Source organism: Agrilus planipennis, unplaced genomic scaffold (genome assembly GCF_000699045.2).
Source record: "Agrilus planipennis isolate EAB-ADULT unplaced genomic scaffold, Apla_2.0 scaffold12, whole genome shotgun sequence".
In the NCBI taxonomy this organism is placed as follows: Eukaryota; Metazoa; Arthropoda; class Insecta; order Coleoptera; family Buprestidae; genus Agrilus; species Agrilus planipennis.
The window spans coordinates 2,096,412-2,110,921 of record NW_020439003.1 but is presented as its reverse complement, the minus strand read 5'-3'; the positions used below and the strand labels follow the sequence as shown (position 1 = coordinate 2,110,921).

General features: G+C 32.4%; 1 protein-coding gene across 9 annotated transcripts in view; it reads right to left on the bottom strand.

The window, feature by feature from the left end:
• The window catches only part of LOC108736681, a 43,101-nt gene extending 30,908 nt beyond the window's left edge, over positions 1–12,193 (bottom strand). Inside the window, exons 1-4 of one of the 9 annotated variants that reach the window (XM_025975928.1) lie at positions 7,110–8,529; positions 6,671–6,857; positions 5,608–6,614; positions 4,186–4,443 (exon numbers count right to left, since the gene is read on the bottom strand). The gene's annotated coding sequence lies outside the window, so the exon portion shown is untranslated. The other 8 variants (XM_018469198.2, XM_018469199.2, XM_025975926.1 and 5 more) reach the window with 8 other exon arrangements.
• Positions 12,194–14,510: the final 2,317 nt, after the last annotated feature.

Here is a 14,510-nt window from a genome sequence, read left to right as displayed (position 1 = left end):
CTAGCAAGGAGATCGGGCTGAAACTATAGCTACAAGCTATCCAAGGATGGTACTATAGAATGTCACCTCAAGGTAGGCCTAGTGGCGTCATCTCTTGGTTAGGCCGGAAACTTATCAATCCACCCTCGTATATATGTACCTAGGTTAATGTGTGTCTTGTTTACTTTATGTAGTTGAATACATGCAGGCGTACGTATCCTCCAATTTACCTGTAGACAGGATAGGAATTATATTACAACATCGGCATTACATAAGCTTTTTGATTTGTATTTTATATTAGCTTTAATACGTTCGATATAGAATATGAAGAGATATCGGAAAAAGTTTGGAACTCAGCCCATCATCACGCTTTTACTGTGGAGCCATCAAGCATTAAATATTTTATTAATTTAACAAAAGTCATTCATAAGAAATTAAAATGCTCGATCTCATTCTGATGTTGAAGAAAATTTAACCTGAAATTGAAACAATGAAATGAATACTTAATTGACTAAATATGTTTTGGCATACATGTAAAGATATTAACAGTAATATGATAAATGAAAAGAGAATTTGCCTTGTAACAGTAACTAAATTTCCCTTAACGAAAACTTTCTCGGAAATATCTCTTCATTATTATCCAGAAATACTGTAGGTACCTTGAACATTCGCTTGAAATTTCAATAAAACAGTTCCTGAGTTTACTCAGTTCTATATAAAGAAATAATTTAATTGTGCTTGAAGTGAGTTTATTCGCAGTAAAAGTTTTCACTTTAAATATTCTTCACTTGTTTGTTTTATATATACGTATATAAAAACAAAGAATACTTCCCTGGAATATATCTCTTGTAGCGCTTGCATCAATACAGTGAGTAGATAACATTTTGACTCCTTACACTTTTGAAAATTAAAATGTGCTTTTAAAAAAATTACAGCTAAAATATAGCTATTTGTTCAATAAGTTGTAGTTATCGCTTTTCTGTAATTTTCTTGTTTTGTTAAACGACTGCTTACATTATAATTGCTGCCGTTTTCTAAGGAATAACTTCACATAAGTATACATCGCATTAGTACTTATATTAAGTGTTACGTAATAATTAACAATAAATAATATTTGCTAAAATGTTGAAAATGAGGACTGAAGGCTTATTGTGAATATTTCTCAAACTAATGAGAAGAAATTAAACGAATTTGTTGTATGTATAAGAAATAAACATTAATAATAATTAAGTAGGCAATATTTATCTAATGAATTAAAAAAGTGCTAATGATACGCGACACACTAGAAAGTTATAAGGTGATGACTCTAATATCTACAAATATTAATTATTCTTTTTAACTGGTATTCCTTATAACTCGATTAGGTAATTAAGTAAATGATTTTTACTTATCCACTTGTATCAACATAAAGTTAATAACTGTATACGTAAGAGTTTGAGAGTACTAGAAATAATTTTCTTCAAGTGTTTTACTATTAGTTTCTATTTTCCATAAATTGTAATGGAAAGAAAATTTGACTTTCTGATTACTGTATAGGTACCGCAAGCAAAAGTGTGGTTCTTAGTATTGAGTTATAATATGCTGGTAACGAATTTTTTGTATCTTATACAAGAACAATATGCCATGGAACTCTATGCAAATGAGAGCACAGTAACGAAATAACCTGGGAATTCAGAGAAACTTGCCATCTTTTGTGAACAATATATCAGATAATTGAAAAATTGGTTTTTTAAATTCTTCTTTCTGTCTATGTTTATATACCTTTAAAAACAACTTTTTGTAACCTCTGTCTAAGACTAAATAGCTAAAAAGCGTCTAATGATGTAGTACGTATTTTCAATCCAATTATAGAATCCGTTGTTGCGATGTACTTTTAAGCTCTTTCTAAGGTCCACTCATTCGCTTAGGCTGTTTTCAGACATGCCAGTGACAGTAACGGCTCCGGCATCGGTATCGTGCCGGTTGCCAGTTTGAATTTAGTTACCATACACTCAGCAATAAACAAAACATATTACTATATCCAAGAAGAAACCACAGAAAGGAGAACAGAAGATCATGGGTAGATACACTCCTAGTTGTTGGATGGTACTTCTTATGTACTATTCAAAAAGCTTAAAGAAAATGAAATAATTACTGTATGAGGGTATCAAGTCTGACGTTTTACTACAACGTCATTTACTACACATTTTGATAGCATTCTTTAGTGTAACTCTTTCTAATGAACGAACAAAAAACGATTTGACAATAAAAATAATCTATTCTTATTATCGATCTATCACTTCTATGTCATCGATCGGTTCAATCAACTTGCCGTTTTCACTAATGCCGATCGCCGGTTGTCGGTTTCTGCGATAAGATTAGCTGTTTTTGCCGGACCGGAGTATGTGTGTAATGTCTATATAATTATATAGACAGGGCCGTACCTGGGTAGGCGGCCGCTCTGTGCTCTCTCATGTCCCAAATTTGACGACGACGACGACGAGGGGGGGATTTCCCCCAATTTTCGCCCGTCGCCAGGATCGGCCCTGTATATAGCATAAATAGGAAAGGAAACGAAATAATTTAATTTTTTTTTCAATACGTCAGCCAATCCTCGTTATCAGAAATCATCTTTAGTTCCGGAACGCGTTCCTGTCCAAAAAGGAAGTACCGGAACGACGTTCCGGAGCGTTCCGGCTCGACAACACCACTGGGTATGTGATAATTTTAATAATGTAAGAACAAGAAAACGAATGTATTTCTACTAATTTTCTCGGTTCCTATGTCAAATCAAAAACAGCAGGTATCATAAGATCTTTTCACTTTTGATGACCTTGTTTCAAAAGCAACACGTACGTAAACGACTATCGAAAACTCGCGCGTTGGTATTGGGCGAATTCAACTTGAAGATTTTTGTTTCGTTTGACTTTTAAAAGAAAGAAGCAACGGCGGTAATACGAATGATAGAATTGCGTCTGAAAGATATCGCGAGACTTTTAATTTACTTTTCGTTCTTGTTACGTGCTTTTGTGAATTATGTTTTCGGTTTCGAATTTCTACAGCGTATTTCACCAAAACTACTCACACTTTAATTAAGTATTCAGCGCGAACGCCATGTAAAACACGGGGAAAGCGATATTGCTATTACGTGGTAGACATATCGATAATATTTTGCTTCTATTTCAGCATCTGCATAGAATAAATTTACTTTCCAACATCAACGGGTGGAGCTAATTAATTTTCAGCCCGTTTCTGTTCTACAATTCAATAAATTGATGTAAACTACCTTGTCGCAATTATACATAAATTAAATTCCCTTTGTTTAGCAAATGCCTTAGTGCTTTTCAAATTTTTCTTGACCTACTGGCTAACTGATAAAGAAAATTTAAATATGCAGAGTAGATACTGGTATGCAAGGGAAGAAAAAGTAAGGAAAGAGCAAATATAAAGATAGGAGACGAAAAATTAGAAGAAGTGGCTGATTTTAGATACCTAGGAAATCAGATAAGTCAGGATGGAAGGAGTAGTAGGGATATAAAGCAGAGGATAGCTCAGGGTCGCGTTGCCTTTAATAAAAATAAGTCACTTCTATGCTCGCGAACGAAATTCGAAAAAGGTTGTTAAAGGTGTATGTTTGGAGCACGGCATTATACGGGTGCGAAACATGGACAGTCGGCGCGGCGTAAAAGAAAAGGTTAGAAGCGTTCGAAATGTGGTGTTATAGGCGGATGATGAGGATATCGTGGGTAGAGAAGGTTAGAAATGAAAAGGCATTAGAAAGAATAGGAGAACAGAGGACTCTATGGAAGTCAATAAAAAATAGGCGAGATAGGTTGGTAGGACACCTTCTTAGGCATCAAGGTCTAGTCAGAGACATATTAGAGGCAGAAACACTAGTTAGGAGGGGTAGAGGTAGACCCAGGTTAGATTACTGTTCGCAAATAGTTAAGGATGTGGGTTGTTCAATTTTTGGGGAAATGCGAAGTTTAGCTCAGGATAGAAAAAAGTGGAGGTACATGTCCAACCAGTCTTAGGACTGACGACCTTATGATGATGATGATGATGATGATGATGATGCAGAGTAGAACTTAATTCCAGCAAACTTATTGCACCACTAAGTTAGGAATTTGTAATGTTCTTTAAATCAATTGAATATACATGACGTACTTATATTTTTTAAGTAACATTTAAGTAAATTGCATATTTTGTATTATTTGTTTTCTCAACCTTCGAATTTTGCTGCCCCTGGGACGTTGCCGCCTTGGATACTAGCTTGTAGCATCCTAATGTACATCAAGCACTGCTCCTAAGACTTAAAACCATAATAAGCCTGTATATAATTCCTGTTGAGCTCGACGTGTATAACCTTTCGTTTTTCTTTTGAATCCTTTTCCTTTTCATTTATATCCAAAAAAAATCTTTTACATTATACCTCATGTTTTTTCATGATATTACAGATCCGGGTCCTTTTTCTATTTCACTTTCCTTAAAGAAAATTGAGAAAGTATATGCATGATCTTATACGTATAAGGTATAATACTACAAGAGCTTTAGCTAGCTACTGAAAAGGAAAGCTTTAAAGAGAATCAACCCTCATATGGTTATCGCAAATAAAAGAAATCTTACAGATCGAAACATACACGACTATAACACTTAGTAATCCATTTCCCTTTGCCCTCTGAGGTCAGAAGAGTTCGAATCTGACATTATCTTACACATGACCTTTAGTCTTTTTTTTTTTTGTACGGTAAAAACTACAGAAATATGACAGTTTCTGAAATGTTATAGCTCCAGTTTAGTCTATTTAAACTTCAATACAAACTAACATACTACTTAAATATTTAATTAGGTAATTATGTTATCCTGCCATTATTCCGCCATTATTTCTATTTTCCTATATTTTAGTATCTACACTGGCGTGATAATATGATTTATATATGTCGATAAATGTTCAATAACCATCTTTATAGTCATAGTTCTACCAAAAGCTAGCTCAGGCACAACTATTTCAATTATAGCTCTAAAATGGATTTCATACCGAAAACGGCTAAAATGCACACCAAAGGAGTGATATTTTGTGTTGTACAAAACATTAACTATAATATTTTTGACAAAATGACCCGTCCAGCTGCTAGAAAATTTTTGTAGCTTTAGTAGAAATATAGATTTGTTCCCTTTTTCATGAAAAACTGAAAGACCTAAACTGATGTGTTTCAACGAACATAAATTAATGTTTGTAGCTAGATGCAGTAGAAGTTATTGTTAATCATTTTTTGTTTTCAATACTTACAATTATTGAAACTACGTTTTTTTTGGGCTTGAATTTTCCAGCCTATTATTTGATTATGCATCAAAGAGAGCATTGTTTTTATCGATTTAGTATCATTTGATGTGAGGTACTTGATTTTAAAATAACCCATTAACTGTATGTATCCCCTTTGTACAATGAAAGCAAAATTTGAATTTCGTAAGGGTTTCGTTATACGAGGGTGGATTGATAAGTTTCCGGCCTGACCAAGAAAAACAAGGTTTTTAAAAATTTTTTTTTTTTATTTCTCAACATAATCTCCTCCNTTTATAGTCATAGTTCTACCAAAAGCTAGCTCAGGCACAACTATTTCAATTATAGCTCTAAAATGGATTTCATACCGAAAACGGCTAAAATGCACATCAAACGAGTAATTTTGTGTGTTGTACAAAACATTAACGGTAACATTTTTGACAAAATGACCTGTCAAATGTGAAGTGCAACCAGAAATAAGCAACTATTTATACATTGAGATACGGCTGTTAGAAAATTTTTGTAGCTTAGTAGTCATATTGATTTGTTTTCTTTTTCATACACTTTCAATAGCAATGAAGAACTAAAAGACTTAAATTGATGTGTTTCAACGAACATAAATTAATGTTCGTGGCTAGATGCAGTGGAAGTTATTATTAATCATTTTTTGATCTCGATACTTACAATTATTGAAACTATGTTTTCTAAATATGTAATAAATCGAAGCTATTAAAGAGTACAGGTTTTTACCTTAATGAAGCCTCAAAACTATAAGACGAAACGTTACTTTATTATGAAGTTAATAATAAAAGCGTTTACCTCTTATCTTCGATTTGTTATCAAATATTGAAACAATCGAATTTATTAACAAACATTATGTGTAAGAATTTACAACATTTGTTTATAACGTAGAAGCAGGAGATACTTGAAATTGGCAGAACGAACTTAATTTACTTCTAAAGGCGGTATGCCTATTAGCAGCATAATTTCCGTAAAGCATTCCTGATGAACATTCTCGATAAACCGTCGATTTTAGATGAAGAGCGTGGTACGTACGTCGTTCCGCTTAATGCAGTGAAATTAATGGAACCTGGAGTGGTACAGACATCTCAAATCCGAATCTTTGTTTAACACCTGTCGGTAGCAGCTTATCTCGATATCTTGCCTGATGAATTGAATGTCGCAATCTCGATTTCCCTGTTTACTGGCATGTAACCCACTTCTTGCTAATTCGCTTGTTTTATCCATCAATATGAACAATCGCCTACAATCGCACTACACAGCATACAGAATAAATGATAGTTCTGCAGGGCGACTATAAATACTTAATATCATCACGACGAAAGATTCAAGAAAGCATATAAATAGATGTGTACTATAAAAGACATAATTTCGTTGAAGACGCAATAAAGTAATTGAGGGCAAATTCACCGTGATATTGAAGGAAAACGATGCTCTATTTTCCAAAGAAAATTAAATTCTTGAAACAGTAATTTATTGAGATCCCAACTCATCCCTATCGGAAAATAATTCTCCTTTTCTGTGCTGACGTCTATTGCGTAATTTAATAAAATAATGCGTACATTAAAGGCATTTGGGCCAAATGTGAACAATTTTCCTGAAAAAAAATCCGTATCATAGTGAAGCATAACTTCATCAGGCTTAAAAAATAGAATAATAAAATAAATAAACATGAATTAATGCTCTTTAAAAATTCGATTATACTAAAATTATACAAAATTTTGATACTCAGTTATAAGTACGTATTTTTTAATGAAAATGAGTGTTAACACTTGAGGTTTATGAAACATAATTTAAATATATTTACTTATATATAAAAATTGATTTCAACATACTTTATTAAACATACCTTACTTAACTTAAACTAAAAGTCAAATAAGGTGGAATATTTTCTTCAAACTTTAATGGGCCCATCTTTGAGGTATGACCTATTATTTTCTAATAATGAAAGAATAATTAAAATCGATTCACACATTAAGTCATATTAAAAAAAAAATCTTTTTTAACTAGATTGACTAAACACGTGACAATTAAACCATCTGAATTTGCAAATATTTTAATTTTTGGGGCTGTTTTGCCTTGGTGAGTGGCAATCTACTTTTCACTATTTAATGCTGGCAATACCACCAGTGGCATTTGGACCCGGAGCTTCAACAAAGTCATGACTCAAAAAGTATTGGTCGCGGAAACTCTTTTCTAAATAAAGCTTGTATTAGTTATTAAAAATACTTACCTATCGTAGGTGTATTCTCGAAGAAACATGTTAATATAGAGAAAAGCAAAACAAGAGTTTTTGAAGGAGTAGTAGTTACGTTATAACATAAATATTCGATAAAATTGTTTCGACCTAGTCATTTTGAAAACGATCGACTTGCTAAAAATAAATGTCGAGTATATTACATGTTGAGATATATGCTTTTTGTTTCTTTCTTATAAAATTATTTTGTGAGTAAAGGATTGGCAAATATTCATACTTCACGTTTTAAAAAAAATGCTTTAGAAAAGTTAGTTATTCCTGTATATGCCGTATGGATTTAAGTACTAACCATTTAAGGTATTATCAAAAACAAACCGTAATTAAAAAGATAATAATAATAACTATAATGTTTAAACCATTGAAATTCAGATTTATTTCATTCCTAGAATAGACTACGGAAAGGTTGTTCGATCCTTGACTAATGGAGGAATTTGAAATGTAAACAGATTTGCTGCATATCCCTCGAATTTGAAATCTTACACTTAGTATCTCCTTGAGTGACTCCTTTGGGTAGGTAACTCAAACATAACAAGTATTGGCTTACCATACATGCCTGCTAATTAATTAATAGCATATATCAAGTAGTACAAATTAGCATTGGTTAATTCGATCACTTTATGATGCCGACTGCGTTTGTTTGAAATTATTTGTTAAAAGCATTTGTAAAATAATGCACGGTAAAATTCAGATATTGGTGAAATAGGTGCTAAATTATTGTTAAAAGCTCACATTATTCTTTTAGACAGGGAATAAATATTGAATGCTGTGTGTTATATAGGCACAGCAAATCAATCATTTAAAAAACTGTAATACATATATGAAAAACACTAAACCATACTATCAAAATTAGACGATTGATTCTGTTTTGCCTTAGGTTTTCGCAACCAACAATTGTTTGTGTTTGGAATTGTAAGCGTTGTTCACGCATGGTGAGCATATTGAGAAATGTCATCATCATCATAGGATCGTCAGTCCTAAGACTGGTTGGATATGCACCTCCACTCCTTCCTATCCTGAGCTAATCTTCGCATTTCCCTAAAACTAGAACAACCCACATCCTTAACTATTTGCGAACAGTAATATAATCTAGGTCTACCTCTACCCCTACTAACTCCCGTTCCTGCCTCTAATATGTCTCTGACTATACCTTCATGCCAAGGTGTTCAACCAACTTATATTGACTTCCGCAGAGTCCTCTGTTCTCCTATTCTTTCTATACCTCATCATTTCTAACCCTCTTCATTCGCCTGTAACACCACATTTTAAAAGCTTCTAACCTTTTCTTTTCCGCCGCGCCGACCGTTCAAGTTTCGCACCCGTACAGCGCCATTCCACATACACCTTTAACAATCTTTTTCAAATTTCTAAATCATATTGAGAAATATATCTGATGAAAATTAATCTTTAAATCATAAACACACTTTTTTTTCTTGCGGATGATGGACCTATAACTCTAAAGATAACTAATAAATTCTTTTGTCTAAAATAATACATTTACTTCTGAAATATCCATTTATTTTAATACCTACTTCACATATTTCCACTGAATCTTCTTGCTTCCAAAATTAAGGACATTTCCGATATATATGCTTTTAATATATTTTTAACTTTCTAAAGCATTTATTGTTGAACTAATAGTAACAAGATAAGTACAATAGTTTTAATGGCAATTCATTGAATAAAGTTGGCTATTTGTGCACTTCAGCCATCTCGAATTAATGAAGGATCAGCTTAAAGTTGCCTCAAAATGAACGTCTGGATTAGCCATCGGCTCTCTCAGAGTTTCAGTGTTCTTATTTGCAATGGGAAGACTTAAGCCCTTATTGAACAAGTAGTGCACACAAACGAACGCACGTACTGCATACACAGACACACATGGTTACACAGAGTGATGTTATTACATTTAGAGAGCATTGTGAAGTGGCCATTACTGTTGTTCAGTCGTATATAGATAAAAGGAGCCCTGCGGGGAAAGAAATGTGTTATCATTATCATTTGTAAGTAGTGTTTTCAAGAGAAACGAAACAAACCCAAAGCAAGCATCATAAATACTAAAAGCATTGCTAGTGTTTTTACGATGGGGATACATTCCAGAGGAATTTATCATCACCAGCAGTTGAGATGTTAGCGCCATTTGCGCTCTATTTGCTCTATTTGAACGAAATGTGAACATCCTTCGGCCCATACATTTCCTAGTAATTTATTTCGGCTCTGAATCACGCTCGCTTTACTCAAGTTATTTAAAATTTGTCACCAGCATATTTACACGACGTTCCCAAACGGATGACAATCGATATCACAACTACAAGGTATTACAACCTGCAGCAGTTACAAATGCATGAATATTTCAGTGACGACTGGTACATAGGGACAAAGGGTGACGTCTGCTCAGTCCTATTCTATTATTGTTTTTAATTATAATAATAGGAGGACATTAATTGTACTCATATGGGAACCCAAATTAAGAATGATAGATGTATGACTAGTCTACTATTTATCATTTAGAATTGTTAGCCATTTCAGAATTGGTATTTTAGAAATTTCGTAATTGTTGAAGAAGGTTTGAAGAAAGGTTATCGGTTATGAAGAAACAGAAAACAAAATAACTGAAACCAGATCATAAACCGATGAGGTATGTGTCAAGAATAACAGGAATCCCCTTGGAATTACAAGGCAAACAATTTCAAAATGTCTGGCATCAAAGTTCATTGATTTCTATCGAAGTAAACAAAACACGGTTTTAATGAACGCATTTAGACTTTCACTATAATATCTTTGATCTTTGGGGCTGCAATTGTGTGAGTATTGTATGTGCATGGGACCATATTTCCAAATTTAGACGGATGGTATTTTAATAGTGAATAGCACTTATATTTTAAGCAATTCCTTCCTCCATATCATACCCCAATCGTTCCATTGACGGGCGTCTAGTCAAGTCACTAGCACGTCATATATGTCCTATGACAGGATATTGACATTTCAACTCGTCTAACACGCCAAAAGGTTGGTGATTTTTAATAAAAGTTTCGATTGAACGACAGCATACTAGACTTCGAAGGTGGGCCTAAATTACAGTTCCATTCTTTATTATAAAATATCTGCATTTTAATAATCAGCTAATTCCAGAAATTCGGATCTTAAAAAGAAACAATACAACAAATTATCATTACAAACCTATACTTACGCAGATCTATAACTATCTGGAATATTATTAAGGTACATATCTATAGTGATAACGATGATAGGCATTCAGATCCAAAAATATCAACTCAGATTTGCATCGAAGAAATTAGTTGCAGAGCACATATTACGTTAAAATACAATAAAGCTCGCATTACTGAAACTCAAAAAGTCAACAATATTTGAGTGGCAATATAACAAATTATTATTCAATAACAATAACCATCCTAGTTAAGCATACCTATAAGCCGCTACTGTCTACAATTGGTACATCCTAAATATACCGGAAGTAAAGCCTTGTCTGTATTCATGACTTTTTTAGACATTAAATATTTGTTAAGGAATTGAACTTGGTTTCGTACTCGTCGATGATACGAAATGGATACAGTTGTTTTGCAATTTTTGAGGTCTAGTGATAACTGATAACTGAGAGGAAAAGATAAGCACAACTGCACCTATAACAAATATTTATGTACCTAATAATAGTCCCTAACAGATATTTATTTAAACATAAAAGAGACCGCAAAAATTGCTGCACCAAATTTCATATTGTTTTGATCCTTGTAGATACTCTTTATATCTAACGCACATTTAATCGATTAAACTACGTACTACGTATGTAAATAAAAAGATTACTGCACAATTGTATTTTGTATAAGTGGATTATATCGTCATCAATAATTTTTCAGAGAATTCGCAGTGAATAGCCTAGATGAATTATTAATCTGTATATTTTGCATTACCAGGAATTTCAATTTTGTAGGAATATTATCTGTCTAAATAAAGTTCTAATAAAAGCTATCTGACTGAAAAATTATAAATGCTTTTACATGCCATTTTTAAAGAGAACTAAGGCTTTTTATTTTTCATGAAAATATTAAAATTTTCCTTAGCTCTAAACCGTGAAAACAACTTATTAAATAACATGGAAAATGGAAAATAACATTCAAACTTCTGACATATCGGAAATAAATATAAAATTCTAAATTTTGGGTTCTTTATCGTCTACCAAAATGTAATATAAAGATATTTATGCAGTTCGTATATCAAAAAAATGGTAAAGGCAAGCCTGTCAAACATGATGATCGATTTATATTTAATACAACGATCAAACTCACTAAAATTTCCTCAGAGAAAAAACACAGAAGCACGTGCAGTCACTATCAACTGTAGATCACCAGTGTTATGTGGAAATTTATGTTATTTTGTTATTTGCAAAATAACAGACCTTCCTCCAACTTAAATAATACACGTTTTTTTTAAGTTGCTTCTTAATAAAATCTTATGTTCCATTTAATACATGAATTCATGATGCTTTTTTTGATAAATATTTAGTTTGTGATCTAATTGAGTCAGTAATTACGCCCACAAAATGGGAGCTGACGTATTAAGTATAGATATACATACGTGCATTTTATCTCTGGCATTGAGTCACTCTTGATCCATTCATGGATATATTTTTTGACAAACTTCCAATATTACTTGGCAAACATTACAATTTTGTAGCTTATGTTGAACTGTTTATTGCCTTTTTATTTAGTCACAGAAAATGCGATCTGGCGAATAGTTCAGTAAAAATGAGTTGCATTAAGTGTTTATTTTTAACAACAAAGGACTCGTACGGGTATGTACAAAACTCTGATAACTTTTGCATGACTAATATTATTAATGTTGCTTATCACGATCAATAACTATAATTAATTATTACAGTAAGTATTTATTAATTACGTCCAATCTGAATAATTCTGTTGCTCCAAAACACAGATAAAGCTTGCTAAAATTTCATGTGCATGGAGACACAGTATTGAAGCAACTTATTCCAACGAAAGCGTATTATAGAAAAAACAAAGTTTTATTGAGAAAATCTTTAGTATCAAATATATAAATATGTCTTCTATAAGATAATCCACTTAACTAATTATTATTTTATTTTTCAAATTTGAGTAAAAAATAAATAAGTTAATCAAATATTAAGTACGCAAAAGCTTTAGTTTCTCCCTTTTCAAATTGAAAATGGATGAAATAGCCTTAGATAATTGCCATCTGCATAAAGGTCAAATTTTAATTTCAAGTAGCTGTCATATTCGAAGCGCGCAGTATTTTTAGTCAGGCTAAAAATACCGGAAAGTTCAAGTAATCCCAAATACGATGTTTTCTTTCTTAATAAGCGATCCAATTTTAAAATGTACCATCTTCATTTCACTGAGATTAACAATACTATATATATATATTTGTGAAAAACACGTAGACAAATCATGATGGTTAATAATTGATAGTAGACATATCTGTCAATCTATCTATTTTGTTAATTTACAGTTAAAGTTGCAAATGCATCATCTATTATCCACTTAACAATCTGTTTGCAATAATCTAATATGCATTGCAAACTATCCAAAATTTTCAGAAGAAATTATTCATCTACATGAATGTGTATTTCTCCATTTGTAATGAATATGATAGTCAGTAAGCCTTCATTGTATATGATATTATCAATAGAAAACATCGACTGTTTTGGGAATTACAAATAATGGAACTTTTCTGTAGTACATTTATTCTTAGATCATCATAAGATTGTGAATATGAAATCCCTTGACGATATCGACCAAAGGTCAACCATTATGTTTTTAGGTCTACAATCAGTGTGTTGTTAATCTTCGATAAGTCGATATCCTTATGGACCTTTCCCCAAAAAATTTAGCAATTTTAGGTAAATGGCATTCACCACGCTGTCTGTAATAGATAATTTATTCTTGTGGGGTACTAAAAAAACTTTTGATTTAGATAATGTTTTCAATATGAGTCACCTCAAAAAGACACTTATCGCTAAATGTTGATACTATTTCTTTTATAAACGATCGTTATTTATTATTGATTTTTTCTGAACACAAAAAGAGAAGCTATTAGGGGCGCTGTTAGAATAATTAGTATACTCTGAAACTAAACAAACGAAAAAAGGCAAATTTAGCATGCCATATTTCTTTTAGGTATGCGCCTGATAAGTACCTGTGATAAAAAGTATAGAAATGATAAATATAATATTTTTGGATGTGATAAGGACAGATAGTTTGGTAAACAAAAATACTAGCACTGCCTATTTATAATTACGTTTGGTAAACTCATTTAAAGTAGACGATTGCTTTTAGCACATAGATATGATAGCAGCGTATATATGTATGTACATACATGTGTGTGATAGGTAGGTACTTGTTGGCAATAATAACGGCTCTGGTTGAAAATTCATAATCAGTTGGGTTTAGTCGTCGAAAGCGTTGTAATCAGCGAAAACAACAGTTGCGGTACAATATAAACAAAATGTCCACAAGCAAGTGCGTAAAGTTGCATTTTTTGTCGACGAAAGATTCGTACAGGTAAGTTTCACTTCTGTCTGTCCGGTTGTTAATGTCTGATCGATCGTCCTTATTTGCGATGTATTATACATTACAGCGTCTGTTGTCGCTTTTACCATTAAACTTGCCTCTCTTGGCAGCTCTTCAAATGAAAGTGTGCTTCTTGTTCTTATTAGACAACGCATAGGTACAATACTCTTCAATTCCGCATCTATGGCACCATTCCGCGATTACATTTCAATTAACAGAGGAAATGTTGGTTTAGATATATTCGGAACAGTGTTCATACCTTTTGATACAATTTATTTATTTATTTTTCTTTTTTAGAGTACATTTAATGAATCGAAATTCAAGCGCATCACTTGCCACAAAAGCATATTGAATATGAAATCAAGGAAATTATTATTATGACAATTTTTCGGTACAAAAGAAAATTAGTAAGGTGAAGTGCTCTTTTCTTTAGTTT